The sequence below is a fragment of the Culicoides brevitarsis genome, chromosome 3 (genome assembly GCF_036172545.1).
Source record: "Culicoides brevitarsis isolate CSIRO-B50_1 chromosome 3, AGI_CSIRO_Cbre_v1, whole genome shotgun sequence".
Classification (NCBI taxonomy): domain Eukaryota; kingdom Metazoa; phylum Arthropoda; class Insecta; order Diptera; family Ceratopogonidae; genus Culicoides; species Culicoides brevitarsis.
Window position 1 is genome coordinate 5304654 of NC_087087.1, and position 16105 is coordinate 5320758.

Sequence of the window (16105 nt, forward strand, 5' to 3'; positions counted from 1 at the left end):
TAATATATTTTTTTTTTAATTTTATTTTATTTAATAAAATATTTTTTAGAATTTAAGTTTATAGGTACTTCAGTTTTATTTAATTTAATTTTTATTTAAATATTTTAATAAATAATTTTTTAAAATTTATTTTTTTTTAATTTAATATTATTTGTTTTTTTAAAAAATATTTAATTTTATTAATTTAAAAAAATAAATAAAATATTTTTTTTAATTTTTAAACTTTTATTTAAATTTATTTTATATTTTTTAAATTAACTTGTTGTCATTAAATTTTTTAAAATATTTAATTTTATTAAATATAAATCATACACTTTAATTTTTTTTTATTTAATATTCGAATTTATTTAATTTTTTATTTCTACATTTTATTTTAAAATTATTTATTTAATTTTTTTTTATTTATTTGATTTAAAATTTAATTTTATTTATTTTTGAAATTATTTAATTTAGCTTTTTTAAACAAAATTTTAACTTTTTATTTAGAGATGCGGTAAAAAAAATAACTTCCTTAACTTTTCCTGAGTTAACCTGCACAAAAAATATAAAAAAAGTAAAAATAAAAGAAAACAACAACAAAGAGGAAATAGTAAATAAAAAAAAACTTACGATTTCATTCATAAAACATTTAATACGTAATATTGTACCGGGCATACCATAATATATATAAGTATACACAAAAAAAGATATATAATAAAAAAAATACTTACAAACGTTTTTACTACAACGACGACGACGACCAGACACTCTGTCAGAGGAGTTAAGTGTTGTTGTTGCTTTGCCGAGACTTCTCGTACAAGGAGAAGCAAAAAAAAAAGAAAAATATAAGAAGGAACGCAACGTGTAGGATAAAAATAGCCCAATCTTCTGATAATAAATCTTTAAGTAAACATTTACTCTCATAAAAATTTACTAGGTGTATTTTATTTTAATATGAGAGTGTCTGTGGAGAAAGAGAGTCTGTTATCTGTTTCTTTATTTCTTTGGTTTTGTTTTGGTTTTTCTTTTTTTTTTCTTCTATTGGACTGTGATTTGTTGCTCTCTCTGTCTGTTTGTGTGAATCAGATGTGATTGAATGTAATTTGTATTTATTTTTTATTGTTTGTAATTTCTAGGTCATCAGGAGAAAGAGAAGAAGAAGTGATTTATGACAAAAGGAAAATTTTATCGTTTTAATCGATAAAGATGTTTTATTTATTTATTTATGGGGGAAAATTTCAGTTTTAAGGAATTTAAGAAGAAGAAGGTCAAGAAAATTTTGTTTTTCTTAAAGAATTTGTAAGAGAATTTCATTTGGTTTTTCATGACTTTTATTAAGTTTTAACTTTGCGATTTATTTTTATGTTTAATAAAACTATTGACTTATTGTACAGTCGAAGTTTTCGAAAACATAAGATTTTTTTTATTTTTATTTTAATTTTCCTCTTTTCATTGTATTTTTCATTTTAAAACATTTAAAAAAGTTTGAAGATAATTTTTATAATTTTTTAATTTTTGTTCAATATTTTTTTAATTTTTCGATTTTTCAATTTTTTTTAATTAAAAGATTATTAATTTTAAAATTTTAATTTTATTTAATAAAATTATTTTTTTTTAAATACTTGAAAACATATTTCATAATTATTTTTTTTTATTCATTAAATATTTTTTTTATTTATTTAAATTCATTGATTTTAAGCTTAAAATTGTAAAATTATTTTTTTAAATAAATAAAATTTTTATTATCTAATTTTTCCAATTTAATTTAATTAATTTAAAAACTTTAAATTTTTATTAATAAACAAAACAATTACAAAAATTATTTTTTTTGTTAAAAATTAAGCAAAAAATTTAATTAATTTTATTTAGTTTAGTAAATCAAAAAAAAAATAAAATAATAAATTTTTATTGGTTTAAAAAAAAATTCTAATTTTTTTTTAAAAAAAATTTTAAAAAAAAAAATTTTTTTTAATTATTTTAAATATTAAGGATATCATTTAACAAAAACAAAAAAAAAAATACTTAATTTAAATTTATAAATAAAAAATTAATTTTTTAAAATAATAAAATTTTTAATTTTTTTTTTACATATTTAAAATTTAATTTAATTAATTAAACTTAAAAAATCAAAAAATAATAATAATTTTTTTTTTAATTTTAAATAAAATTATAAAAAAATGTTTTTTTTTTTTTTTTTATTTATATAAAATTTATATTTTTTTATTAAAAAAAAATTAATAAATAAAATAATTAATAAATAAAGCAAAAAAAGATCAAATAAAACAGAAAAATCAATAAAATTCGACCATATTGACCTTTATTTCACAAAAATTTCCATAAAATAATATAAAAATTAATTTCAATAAACATAAAAGGACAAACTTGTCTTTATTGATGAAAAATTCCGATAAATATTCCTTTTCTATACCTTTCATCTCGTATCATAATATCTCAATAATAAAAATAATAGACATCTAACTTTTTTTTTCATGAAAAGTAATAAAATGTCCTGAATTGACTTGAATTGACTCAAAATCAATAAAAAGAAAAGAAAATCGAATAAAAATCTTAAAGACACTTTAATTTCCCATTGAATTCGAAACAGTAATTATTATTACATAACTTTCGATCGGTTCGACATCTTTTCTCAATTGATTCCTTCTTGTGTTTTTCCTTCGTATTAAAGTAAAAATTTTCTTTTTTTGGGCAAAAAGAAAACGTAGACTCAATTTTATGTACAAAAAGTCGTAAAGACAGACACATAAAGACGAGCCTGCTAACTGTGCCAAATAAAGAGAACGAAAGAGGATAATATAAAAAAAATACATGAAAATGAAAATTATATATAAATAAAAAGATTTATGGATACTGCATTTGTATTAGTTGTTCTCTTCTTGTTTTTTTTTCCTTCTCATCACACAACGACCGAGTCTGTTTGTTTGTTGTTGCTTCGTATTTTTTTTTTGCTTTCTGTGTCGAATGTTGTGTATTATATTAAAAGATGATGATGATGTTGTTGTTGTTGTTATTATTATAGTATCACGTAGTAGTAAAGTGTAGTAGATTTTTTTCTTTTCCTTTTTTTTTCTTCCATCATAACGATAAAATCATTATCGTAGGTCAGTGTCGAAACAAAAATAAAAATAAAATAAAACGAATGAGTAAATAAAATGAATGTTTTCGCAAAAAAAAAGCACGAGATGATTGTTTATACATACAATGTTAGCTGCATGGCAAAGGGTAGAGGGTTAGGTTTTATGATGCAGATGATGATCCACTAACAACACTCACGAAGCTCGTTTATATGAAAAGTGATAAAATTGCACGTTATGATTTGTAAGTCATTAGAAAACAGTTTGTCCAGCGATTATTTTCATGATGACTTGATGATGTGTTTGTTTGAGATTTGCAAAAGGGATTTTTTTGTAATGAAAATATTTACTTCAAGATTTTATCGTTAAAAATTAAATAAATTATATTTATTTATTTAGTTTAAATAAATTTATATCTTTTTAATAGATTTTAATTTTTTTTAAATAATTTTTGTAAAATAAAAATTATTATTTCTTTAATTTATTTAAATAAGTAAAATTGACAAGATTTTTTAAATAAAATTTCCATAGAATAAAAAATAAATTAAAAAACATTTTTTTCTAATTTGGCAAATAATATATTTTTTAATTTAATTATTTTTATTTATTTTAATTTAATTTAATTTATTGTAATTATTAATTATATTTTTGATTTTTATTTGATAAATCCTATAAAAATAAAAAAAATAAATTAGTTAAATTAAAATTAAATCTACTAAAATATAAAAATTATTTTTTTGTATAAAATTTTAAAAAATTAATTTTTATTTAATTTTTCAAAAAATATTCATATACTTTTATCTATATTTTTTAAAACTAAATATCAAAATTTAGAACAAAATTTATTCTACAAATTATTTTTAAAAGTGAAAAAATTTTTTAATAAAATCTATAAGAAAAATGTAATTTTAATTGGAATTTTAATTTATTATTATTAAATATATAAAAAAAAACATATGTTAAAAATCATATGCACATTATATAGAAATGTTCGTGAATATTATTTTACAATAATATCAGTCCAATAAGTGAAATGAAAATTACAACTGAATCGAGTGAAATTTTTATTTTGCTTAATTTCCATATTAAATTAAACAAAAATCTAATTTTCAAAAAATTGTTCAAAAAATGAATATGATAAAATTTATTTTTAAGATTTTTCATTTTTGAAACATGTTTTTAGACTTTTAATATTGTTTTTAAAAAAATTAACTTCAATAATTTTTTAAATATTTCCTTCTAGTTAAGATATTAAAATATTTTGAGGTTAGTTTTTTTTTAGATCGATCTATTTCCAATATGGCGGATATGCGATTTAATTTAAAATAAATTTTAAGTCAATATAATATTTTTTTTAGATAAAATAAAAGCTCAGCAAAACAAATTGAAAATAGTAAAAAAATTAAAAAAATTGAACTAAATCTTTAAATATTTTAAAAAAAAATTAGGAATTGAATAAACTTGTTAAAATATTTTCTAAACAAATTATTAAAAAATCTTACAAAATCTAAGTTTAGGTACCTATTTATAATTTGGTACTTTAATTAAACTTTGGATCTTTGTAAAAAAATTTAATTTGTAAAAAAATTATTGACTTAAAATAAAATTTTAATATTAAATATCAAATCCGCCATATTGAAAAAAAGATCGATCTTAAAAACTAACCTCAAAATATTTTTATCTTAAATATCTTATCTACAACGAAATTTTATGTATCTAAAAACGTAAATCTTATCTCTTCAATAGTTCATCAAAACTTAATTAGTAAAATATTTCTATCAAAAACATATGAAAACAATAAAATTCTTCAATTAACCTCAAAAATTTTCGAAAATCTGAATGTTCACAAAATAATTTCTTCGTTAGAGCATTTTAACAGTTAATGAATTCACTGAATCGAAAACAAATCAAAATTTAAATGCAAACAACTCCAATTCGATACACCTCCATTGATACTTTTCCAACCTTTATCAACTTCAAATCTTACGAAAAAAGTTCCCAGAATTCAATTAAAAAATTATTTAATCTCGTTTCCAATTCACTTCTCGAGTAACTTGAGGCACCAACTGAAACCTGCTGGTCCTGTCCGTTTTTTGAATGAATGATAATCATCTGTACAACACATGCACCCAAAAAAAGAAATTTTTTTAAATTAACATCTCTGTTCACAAATCAAACAACAACAAAAAAAAATCCACACGAAACGAGAAAAAAAGGTAAGGATTTAAAATTCGCGCTAAGTATTTATTTCCTTTATCCTTTTATATTATTATCCTGCGAGATTGCATTATTCCGTATATTCTGTACTTACCGTATATGCGCTATAGGCTGTACGTGTATGAGGTATGGGGTTCGTGTACACGTGACAAGGTCCATCTTTTTTCTACCTACGAAAAAAATCCATCAATTTCTCGATTCCCTGAAATTTCATAAATACGAACAATAACAAATATACCAATCACGCATTTTATTTTCGTTTTTTTTTTTTGTGTTGGAACAGTTACATTTGCGTGTACAATACTGACGTATTTGGAGAAAATGGTTGACCATCAGCAGTTTTTTTTTCTACCTGCGATCAATTTTAGCTTAAAAAGGGATCTCCGAGTGTGTCTCTCTGTGTGATTGTGTATTAAATTTATCTGGCAAAACCTTTTTACTTTTGTTATTTCTTACTTTTTTTGCCATCTCGTCGTCGTCATCACACACGAGGTTCCTCGTTCGCCAATTGTGCCTTATTGTTATTCACCTACCCACACGACGTACGTTGAAATTCATACAAATTGTCCCTTTTTTTTGTCATCTTTGATTATTTTACAACAAGGACATTTTTGGCGATAATTCATCATTTTTCTGAAAAAAATTTTTTTTAAATCTTAAAAAATCGCAAATCATGTCAAGATCTCCGCAGTTGATTGCAAAGAAATGCAGCGACGTCGACGCCAAATTATCGACCATAAATTGCAGACCATTGGCTCTTCTCGACTAGAAACTAATGTAAATGTACAGCTCGCACATGTGAAAGACAAGCCAACATAAGAAATTTTCTGAAAAATCACCGTCGCGCATTTAAACGTCGTCCTCGTCGTCGTCGTCGTCGCATATCTCGACGTCTCCCCCTCGATTGCCGATGGCGATGGCCTGCATCCGTTATTCTTCTTGTGTGTTATGTTGTTATGTATTAAAATATCGTCGTCGTCGTCGTTCTCGATGGAAAGTACACACACATGTGAAATGTATAAATTATTTTCTCTCCATAACGAACGAGATGGTTACAGAGCAAAAAATAATGAAAGACATCAGCAAAAAAAAAAAGTAAAAAGAAAAAAAATTGAGATTGAAAATGTTGTTGGGTTTGTGAAGTGGTTAAAGGGACTTTATCGCATTTTAATATTTTAAATTTTAATTTAAAAGAAAAATAATTAAAAAAATTAAATTTAAAAGAAAAATAAAATTTTAGAAAATTAAAAAAAAAATAAAAATTTAAATAAAAAAATAATTAAAAATTTTAAAAATTAAAAAAATAATTAATTTTAAAAATTATAATTATTTTAAAAAAATAAAATTTTTAAATAATTATTATATATTAATTAATTATATTTTTAAATTTTGTTAAAATTAATATTATTATTTTTTAAAATTTTTATTTTTTTTTAATTAGTTTTTCTTGTTAATTTTTAGTTTCCATTATTTTCAAATTTTTTTTCAATTTTTTATTTATTTATTTTTTTGAATTTCACAATTTTTAGAATTTTCTTAAATCTTCAGTCTTTTGTTAGTTTTTCAGTTTTTGGCCTAACTTAAGATTTTTCTCTGACTTAAAATTTTTCTTTGGTTTCTATGTTTAAAGAAAGCTAAAAATTTGAGAAAAATCTAAGTTAGGCCAAAAACTGAAAATTTTGAAATGGAGAAAAAAATTGAAGTTAAGATAAAAGTTAAAATCTAAAGAAAATTTTAAAGAAAGGCTAAAAGTTGAAAATTTAGAAGTAAAGAAAAATTTTAAGTTAAAATAAAAGTTGAATGCCAAAGAAAAAAAAGTTAGCCCAAAAATTTAAGAAAAATTTAAATTTCAGCTTTTGATTTAAATTCAATTTTTTCTTTAGCTTTCAGCTTTTGGGATAATTTTTAGATTTTCTTTGACTTTCAGTTTTTGAAATTTGACTTAAATTTTTCTTTGAGTTCAAATCCTCAGCTTTCGACCTAACTTTAAGTTTTTCTTTGGCTTTCAACTTTTATCTTAACTTCAAATTTTTTCTTTATTTCCAAATCTTCAGCTTTTGGCCTAACTTTAGTTTTTTCTTTTATTTTCAGGTTTTGGGCTAACTTTTTAATTTTCTTCGACTTCAAACCTTTTCTTTGATATTGAAAGCTTTGAATAAGTTTGAAAATTAAAGAAAAATTTAAAGTTAGGTCAAAAGCTGAAAATTAATGAAAAATTTAAGAAGTTAGACCAAAAGCTAAACATAAAAGTAAAAACTAAATTTAGTTTAAAAGCTGAAATTCGAAAGAAAAAGTTGAAGTTAAACTAAAAGCTGAAAATCAAAGAAAACCTAAAAGTTAGTTTAAAAGCTGAAATTTGAGAAATAAAGTAAAAACTAAAGTTTTAACCTAATTTTAATTTTTTCTTCAATTTCTCAATTTTTAAACTAACTTTAGATTTTCTTCAACTTTCAGCTTTTGCCTTAAACTTCAATTTTTTTCTGAAGTTTTTCGCCTTCCATCAATTCTTCCTCAAGACATTTGTCCCTTAATTTTTTTCCGAGAAACGCTCTTGTTAAAGGCGAAAAGGAAAAAAAAGAAAAGTCCACTACATAATGTATGGGCATTGGCATGGCACACATGCCGCTTCTCCGTCACAAAATAACATCATGCCAAACATATACAAAAGAAAAAATTTCTCATCCCACGTATCACACGAGCCGCCCGCTTGTTCTACACTTTTGCCATCATCCATCCATGCAACCGTCGTCCACTCCTTTTATTTTTCTTTTATCCTTCGCGCGCGCGATTCGCATACTACTAGACCAAAGTAGTAAAGTACAATCCTAAAGGATGATGATGAAAAAAAGCAGCAGCAGAAAAAAAAAACAAAATTGCACATCACAACGTGAACAACGGCGTTTGGTCGCCTCTCGCATATAGTTACACATTTATTTATGTCTAAGTATTAAAAACCTTTTTCTGCAGTTGTTTTGCGAATTTGTACGTACGGTACGCTGTGTACGGTATATACCGTACGTATGACACTTACATGGATGGATATGGCATAAAATGTGTTGTTACCGATATCCTATCCATTTTCAGCGCTCTTCTTGCCTTTAGTTTACTTATAAGCTGCTGCGCCGCGTGTCATACATCTCCCCCCGTACTGCCACGTAGCTCTGTGGTACGTACAGCGAAATATCTTTGACTGACATTTTTACCCCATTCCAATCCAATCCGATAAATATGGCAAAACACATGTGTGAATGCGGCGTTCATCGAACATCTCGTCATCATCATAATCTCGCGCGCGTTTGAATCGCCCACAACTAACCCCCGCACACACAATACCGTATACCGTACGTACCGTACAGCCCGTACGCGAGATGGACAAGAAAAAACTCACCCTCCGCTTTGCTTTTTTCGCGTGTTTCGTACATTTCTTCTTACAAATGATGTCGCTGCTGTGTAATAACATGAGCGCGCGGCAGAGACGTGTGTGCGACATGTGATATGTTAGCAGCGGAGGTATACGTACGGTACGGAAGATTTAACTCGCCTTTAGTTGGTTTTTAGCGGATTCTTTGGCGAAAAACGGAGAGTGGTGTGAGTTGCCGCGCGGGTGAATATACTTTACGCGACTCTCTGGATTATCATTTGTAATAATCAACATATAATATGTGAAATGAAAGGATATAGGGGTGATTTTTTTTTTCATCATTTTCTCGAACAATGTGTGTCTTGGTTGCTGTTGTCCATGTGTGTGTTCCCGTGTCGTCGTGAATGTTTGTGATGTTCTGAAGAAATTTGATTAAATTAGGAAAAAAAAGGGATGCGATGGGGGAGAATCGATGCGATGCGAGGAGGAAATATGTTTTTGCGCGGCGAAGAGGGTCAAGCGAAGAGATGATTTTTTTTTATTTTGTGAAATCGCAGGAGGGTGTCGAATTCGATTTCGTGTCAAAATTATCGATTGGAGGAGGAATTAATTCGAAAATTGTTTGACGATGAGATGAGTTAATGTTTTTTATTACGATTCGACGATTTTTTTTTCGCATTTATTTATATTTATTTTAACTGTGAAAAAAAAATTATTTTACATATTTTTTTTTCTTTTTTTTACATAAAATTTATTTTTTAAATCTCACGAAAGAAAAGCAAAGATTTATATTGAAAAATAACTTTGGTAGAAAAACTTTTAAAATTGATAATTTTTTTTAATAATTTTATATTAGGTATCTCTTTCATTCAATAAATAAAAAAATTAAATTAAATTAAATTAAAATAAAACAGAAAAAAAATATAATTTTTACATTTTCAACTTTTTTCACAGAAAATTTTTTTTTTTTTAAATATTTCAAGCAAATTATTATTTTTTAATTTTTTTATCCATTATTTGCAATAAAATAAATTTAAACAGCAAAAATTTTTTTAATTAAAAATTTTAAAAAAATTTATTTTTTTTTTAAAATATTATTTTATCATCTATCGATTTATTCAAGAAAATTTTTTTTATTTTTTCTGCAAAGTTTTTAATTTTGATTTTATTTTATTATTGATTAAATTTTTTTTTCTTAAAAAATTTTTAAAATTATTTTTTTTTAATTTTGATGTTAATTTTTAAATAATTTAATAAAAGAAAATTAAATAAATTAAACAATTTTTTTTAATTTTTATTTAAAAATTATTTATTTAAAATTTAAATTATTTAAAGTATTTTAAAAAATATTTTAAATTTTTTAAAAAATTTAAATATTTTTTTAAAAAAAATAAAATTAAATTTAAAAAAAAATAAAATTAAAAAAAAAATTAATTTAAATAAAAAAAATAAATAAATAATTGCTTAAAATTTTCAATAAATTTAATTTTCTTTTCAAAATATCAAATTTTATTCATCAAAAAAAAAATTAATTAATTATTTTTTTTTATTATGTATTTTATTTTTAATATTATATTTTTTAAATTTTAAAAACGAGAAATATTTCTAATAATTCAAAAAAAAAAAATAATTTTAATAAAATCAAAAGATTTCCAAATCGTCATTTATGAAGTCAAATAATTTTTTAAAATAAATTTAAAGTAATCAAAAAATTTATTCACAAATCTAAATCTTCACAAAAATCCAAAATTTTCTCACAAATTTCACATCTCGCATCGCAAAATTGAATCAAAAGCTCCGTGTCATAACATTCTAAAAAAAAATTATGTCCTTGATCCCAATATTGTGTATTTTTTTAATTATTTTTTCCTCCTAAAAACCTTTAAAAAAAAATCCTCAAAAAGGGTTAAAAATCAACTTTTTCGTCAAAAACTGCCATAAACTCCGAATAAATAGTGCGTCATAAAATCGCATTGTTCCCATTGTTTGTTCTCATCTACAACAAACACAAAAATTCTGAGCAAAAGACCCACTAATACAAACAAAAATAAAATATCAATTCCCAAAAATGCACACAAAAAATGCATGTGAGTAAGCAAAACAAGACAAGATTATTCCGTAGATTCACTGTAAATAACTGTGTCGCCTCTTCTCTGACTAATTCTGATGATTTACGTTCGTCGTACACGGGCGCACATGCAGCGATGATTAGAAATGCACACACGAACGTACCCGAAAAAAAAATCACAAAAGAACGAAAAAAGGAAGAATAATGAGGTTCATGTTGCGATTATTGTTTAATTTTTGTGTACAAAACGAGAAAAAAAAACAAGTAACGAAGTGTACTTAATAGAGTGGAACAATGGAGTTATCTGCATTTTTCTCTCTCTCTGTGCAACTCGAATGGACTTTGACGATTTTATGACGAAGCACAGAAAAAAAAAGTTTATCGCATTCGCATCTCCATTCGAAAAATGCACTAAATCAATGGAACCTAAAATGCCTTTCGTTCAACTGAATTATTGATAGTTGAATGGATCCGTTTTTCGTACGTTTGGCGACGAGGATGGTCGACGACGATGATTTGTTTGAGTGAACATGCGTTTGATGCATGGTCTTATCAGGGCAGGCATATCGCTTCTCTTTCGCTCAATAGGTCAATGGGCATTTTAAAATTAGTTGTTTGTGTTTTTCCTTCGTTTCTCGTTTGTCGCAAAAGTGGCGACGAGGGAGTGAGATAAATCGCGTTTGTTTTTAAAATTAGACGACGACATGCTGTTTGTTTGCACTGACAAACGTTCGACAGTCGTTCGTTGCGATTCACGAATTGGCGATAATGAAGGCGAAACGATGGAGATTTAGCGATACGGCAGATAATGAGTTAGATTGGCGCACACGGATCAATTAGATTAGACGAGATTATGACACGGAGCTTTTGATGACAATTTTGCGATGCGAGATGTGAATTTGTGAGAAATATTTGGATTTTGTGTGATGAGATGGAGGATTTTTTTGATTGACTTTTAAAATGACTTTTTTTAATTTTTTTAAAATTTTTTAAATAATTTTTTTTTGTTGATTTGAAAAAAAAATTTATTTTGTTTGAAAAATAAATATTTTTTTTGTTGAAATTAATTCTCTAAATATACAAAATATATTTTTTTAATCGAAAAAAAATAATTAATTTTTTGATGAATAAAATTTAAATTTATTAAAAAGAAAATTAGCAATTTTTGAAAAAAAAATTTTTTTAATATGTATTTATTTTTTTTATTTATTTTTTAAAAATTATTTTTAAAATTCAATAAAAAATAATGATCTTAAACAAAAATATTTTCAATAAATTACATAAAATTTTTAAATATTTAATTTTTTTTTTGATGAAATTTTTTCATTGAAAAATTTTTAAAAGCATAAGAAAAATTAAAATAAATTTAAAAAAAATTAAAAAATTAAATTTACTAATTTTTTAATATTTCATTAAATTTTTTTAAAAAATTTTAATAAAAAATAAATTTTTTTATATTTAAAAATTTTATTAATTAAAAAAAATATTTATTTAATTTTTTTATTTAAAAAATTTAATAAAAGAAATTTTTTATTAGTTAAAATAAAATTTTCCTTGAAAAATTAAATTTATTAAAAATAATTTTTTTTAATGAAATATTTTTTTTCAGTTTTTTGTAAAATTTATGAAAAAAAATTTGAAATAAATCTCTTATTAATTAAATTATTTATTTTACTTTTTTTTTAATATTATTAAAATATCTAAATATTTATTTTTTATATTTTTGTAAAATTTTTTGTTATATTTTCATTAAAAAAAAAAATTTCAATTAAAATTTTATTTTCTAATGAATTAAATTTTTTTTAAATTTAAATTTATTTTAAAAATTAAATCAAAAAACTTAAAATTTTTTAAGAAAAAAATAATAAAAAAATTAATTAAGAAAATCGTTAAATTTTTTTTAAATTAAAATTTTTTTAAAAAAAAAAAATTCAAATGATTTCTAATTGATTTTTATTAAAATTAAACAACTTCTCAACCTTTCGAATCCTTTAAAAAAAATCAATTAAACGACATTTTCTTTTCAATTTTTCCTCAATCTCATAAAATATTCAACCAACTATGTTTTCTAAAAAGTCGAATAAAATCCCTTCCCCTGTCAAAAAGTCTCGAAAAATTAAAACAAATTTTGCAATTAAAAAAGGTCCGTTCTCTGTTCTCATTTCAATCGTAAAACGTATATTACCGCTTTTGGTCGAAAAATGTTTGCCCTCGTCTTCTTTCATCTTAAGGAACGGTCATTATAAATTATAGTTTACACACATCCAAAAATAATGTTTAATGATGTTACGCCAACAACATCCTTTTTTGCCGTGTGTGTGTGCCATATTTGCCGAAAGTCCGTTCGTTCGTTTATTTACATGAAAAACTAAAGGAGAGTAATTGCTTACCAGCACTTTAAAAGTTTCTGGTCAAGTAATTTTCTACATTAATTATAGACGTTGCCGGAGAAAATTTGTAAATTGAACAAATATGTAAAATAAGTTTCTCCGCCCCTCTTTCTTCTTTTTCATCTCGCGATGGCGATGCTGCTACGGTCAGTCCGTCACTCAAAAACCTACATGAGTCGTATGCAAACGTTGGCAACCTCCTCGTCGTCGTCGTCGTCGTGGAGAAGAGGCAAAACTAAATAAATGGACATGAAGAATATTTTGTGTGTTTCTAAAAGTTTTGTGTACAAGAACAACAAATTTCGCTACGGTATGTCCATTTTGCCCCATACGTACCGTACAGCGTACCGTATACCGTACGTGTATTTAAAATACTCTTAGACATTCTCAAAAAAAAAAAAAGTTCGCCGCACGTCTAAAATTCGACCCTTCTCACACCATTCCCGCACCTTTTTTTGAATAGTTATCAAAAAATACATGTATAAATTTCTCTCTTATAAAATCGCCCCCCTCCCCCCTGATGCTGCTGCTGCGATATGCAATCACACCCGAAATAGACAAATATCGCCGCCGTCGTCGCTCGTACGAGCAAAAAAGGACTAAAGGAACATTTTACCCCATTCCACAGGCGAAATTTTCTCATATTATAATCATACAATCACCTATCTCGCACACTTTTCTACGAAGCGGTCCTTTTTCTTACGACACACACACACAGCGCGCCGCACGACTCATTCCACGCGAAAATCGACCGCTATCCTGCATGAACCGAACACACATCGTCTTCTCATGAGTTGTTGTTGTTGTTTTTCGTTGTTGGCGTGACATGTGTGTGTGTGTGCTTGTGTGTGTGTTGGCTCACCCGCGAAGATAGCGAGAATAGTCGAAGGCTATCTCGAAAAACTAAAGAGGGAAATTTGTGCGATTCGTGTGTGACTGTGTGTTTGTGTGTTCGATGGACATTCGCATAATATGTACAACTTGCAACACACTCACGGAAAAAGGGTGAATCAAAAATTTTCTTTTTGGTTTTAAAAAAAATTAAATTGAAAAAAAATTAATTGGCGACGAGGATTTTTTTGAAATTTTATTTTAAAAGAATTTTATTAATTTTTATTTAAATAAAAATATTTTATTTTAATTCGTAAAATTTCAAAAATTCTTAAAATTAATTTATTCAATAAAAAAAATTTTAATTTTTTTTCAAAAATTTTAAAATTCAGCAAAGAAATTTTTTTTTTTTAAATTTATTTTTTTTTTTTATTTATTTTTTTTATTTTTTTTTTTAATTTTCCATTCATATTTTTGCTCAAAATAAACTGAAATAAAAAATAAAAAAAAATTAAACTTAAAAAATTTTAATCATCAAAGGTAAAATAATAAAATTTTTAAAGAAATTAAGAAACAAAAATGAATTTAAAAAAAAATTAAAAATTAAATTTAAAAAAAAAAATAAAAAATGACTCACGAATATACAATTTTGAAAGAAAAATTTAAATTTTTGAGTAAATTTAAAAAAAAATGAAAATAAAAGTAATTTTTCTCTCAAAGGTTAATTAAAAGATTTTTTTTAATTATTTGATTTATTTATAAAATAAAAAAATTAAATAAAAAAAATAATTTTCCATTAAAAATGTTAATTTTTTTTTGTAATTTTTTTTATTCAATTTTTTATTTAAAATAATATTGAGAAAATTAGAAGATAATTTTTAAAAAAATCTGAAACTGTTTAAAAGTTTAATTTGATTTTAATTAAATTTTTAAAATTAGTTTTAATTAATTAAAATTTTTCTTCTCAAAAAAAAAAATAAAATAAAATAAATAATTGTCGAAAAGGATAAAATTCAATTTTTATTTGATTTTAAGAAAAAAAAAATTTCGTCATTGAATTTTTTAAATAAAAAAAAAATTAAAAATTGTCAATGAGATTTAAATTTTAAAATTAAAAAAAAAACGTTGCAATTAAAATTTTATTTTTAAAATTTAATTATTTATTTTTACAAGAAAAGAAAATAAAAAAAATATTAAAATAAAAAAAAAAATAAAAATTGTCAATGAGATAAAATTTAAGAATTAAAAAAAATAACGAAAATAATTTTTTTAAATAATTTTAAAATTTTAATTAAAAAATAAAATAAAAATTTAAATCGAGTAAAAAATTTTTTTTTAGATAATTTCAAAAAAATAAATAATAATTAAAATTTAAAAAAAAATCCCCAAAAAACCAAAATTATGTAAAATCGTTCACCCTACAATTATAAAATACTCCTTACTCAATATTAATATGTGTGCACAGCTACTGGAGAAAACTTGGAAGAACACACAAGCACACACACGACACATGCACCATATATGCGTCTCGGCTTGAGATATCCAACGACGCGTCGTACACGAAATTTTCCTACAAAAGCACAGCTCACATGAAATAATAAGAGAAAACGGAGGGACATGTGCGGATTTTGTAGCGTCCATTCGCTGTGTACGGAGGAGCATCTACGACTTTCAACGCGGCACGTAACACGACACACATGAGTTAGTTAAAATATATATTTTCCTACTAGAAATTTTCCTCACGAGTCAGAAATCCGCCAAACTTTGAACAGAAAGGACTGCAAAACACGCAAAAGTTTTTAGCGAAAGTCGCGTAGAGTGTCGCGTGTGTATTTCGTGTCATTTTTGCAGCAAAACCGTAAAAAAAAGTAAAAAGATTCGCGAGAACGTAAGAAAAGTGCATGTTTCACGCATTTATCACAATAATACGAGTAATTGTCAAATTCGTGCAAAAAACAAAAAAAAAAATCGAGACGAAAAAGTTTCACACACACAAAAAAAATAATAATAACAATAAAAAGGCATGCAAAAAATGAAACAGATGGTTCTTTAACTGAACGCAGAGAGTAGCCAAAAAAGATCCAAAGTAATTGTCGTCGTCGTCGTAGGGAGATCTACGTGTTGTTGTAACAACGTGGCGTACTTTGTTTTGGGATAGTGTGGAATG